Source organism: Carlito syrichta, unplaced genomic scaffold (assembly GCF_000164805.1).
Source record: "Carlito syrichta isolate Samal-C Ts95f unplaced genomic scaffold, Tarsius_syrichta-2.0.1 Scaffold302299, whole genome shotgun sequence".
Classification (NCBI taxonomy): domain Eukaryota; kingdom Metazoa; phylum Chordata; class Mammalia; order Primates; family Tarsiidae; genus Carlito; species Carlito syrichta.
In genome coordinates this window covers 350691-351961 of record NW_007246395.1, presented here as the reverse complement: position 1 = coordinate 351961, position 1271 = coordinate 350691, and the positions used below count along the sequence as shown (strand labels likewise).

General features: G+C 70.5%; 1 protein-coding gene across 4 annotated transcripts in view; it reads right to left on the bottom strand.

Annotated features, from left to right (window-relative positions):
* Positions 1–257, bottom strand: part of VAMP4 (vesicle associated membrane protein 4) — a 38383-nt gene extending 38126 nt beyond the window's left edge. For 3 of the 4 annotated variants that reach the window (XM_008056246.1, XM_021711441.1, XM_008056249.1), the window contains exon 1: positions 182–257. The gene's annotated coding sequence lies outside the window, so the exon portion shown is untranslated. Of the gene's footprint in view, positions 1–46; positions 140–181 lie in introns of those variants that run through there. The other variant, XM_008056247.2, reaches the window with a different exon arrangement.
* Positions 258–1271: the final 1014 nt, after the last annotated feature.

Below are 1271 nucleotides of genomic sequence, written 5' to 3'. Positions count from 1 at the left end.
CACCCTCGCCACCCCAGAGCACCTCCCTTCCCCCCGACCTGCGCACCCCCGCCCTATCTTCCTGCGAGCCGGCATCCGCGGCCCGGCCTCTCCCTTCTCGGGGTCCCCCCCGCCCCGGGCCGCGAGGCAGGCGCGGCGTCTCTCCTCCTCCAGTTCCTCCGCGGGGAGCGGCCGCCGGTACCTGGGGGTCCGGGGACTCCCGGGGCTGCGCGGGCGGCGGGGGCGGAGCGGTCGGCCCAGCAGCGACAGGCGGAGACGGCAACGGGCCCGCATCGAGCCGCTCGGAGCTCCGCGGCCTGGCGGGGCGGGGCCTGGGATCGCCGAGCAGTCGATCGCCGCGCGCCCGTCGCCTGTAGCTCTGCCCGCAGGCGCTGGGCCAGGGAGGGGCCGCGGCTGCTTCCGCGCCCGACCCGGCCCGCCCGGGAGTGGACGGCGCGGGGTGTGCGCCAAGGTCTCACCGGCCCCGGGCCGACGGCGCTCGGAGGGCGGCGCTCCACGGCGCCAGCGCTCAGGTTGAGGGCCGGGTCCGAGAGGCCCGGCTCCGCCCCGCCGCGGCTCCCCGGCCTGCGCGACGCGCATGCGCAGACCGCGTGTGCAGATCGGAGCGGGCCCGCGGTGGGGGGGGAGAGCGCCTGGCAGCCTCGTCCTCCCCGTGGGGGCAGGGGAGAGGGCGCAGACGGGGTGGGCACGGGCGACCCTGCGCGCACACTCGCTACGAGGGCTCGGGCCTCTGTCCCCGCGTCCCCTGGTCGTAACCTGTGATGGCCGGCCAGACGCCGGGCCTCCGGGTGTCGGGCGAGAAGCCCACCTTGTTTGGCCTCGGCAGCCACCCCCCCCCGAGCGCCCGCCTCCAACCGGGTGTCATGTTTGAACATTCAAGCCCGCAGTGGCTGGCTGGTGATCAAAAGCAGTTCCAGTCTTGTGCTCGCGCGCTCTAGTTTTAGTCTCCATCTCTCCCACGCCGCAGCGGGATTATTTTACTCATTTTCGTGTTTGCTACACGTTTTTGAATACAGTATCCATGGGTCCTTTGTTTATACAGTGTCTTAACTGTATGAAACACTGTGTCGGGCACGTTCTAAAGAAATTTTTTCGGAGTCGGAGTCTCACTCTGCCCCTCAGGCTGGAGTGCAGTGGCACGCTGCCGCAGCCTCGGCCTTCCAAGCAGCTGGACCCGCAGGCATGCGCCACCACGCCCGGCTTCTAAAGATGTGAAAATAAGAGGGGTAGCCGGGCTCGGTGGCGCAGCCTGTCATCCCGCGCTTTTGGGA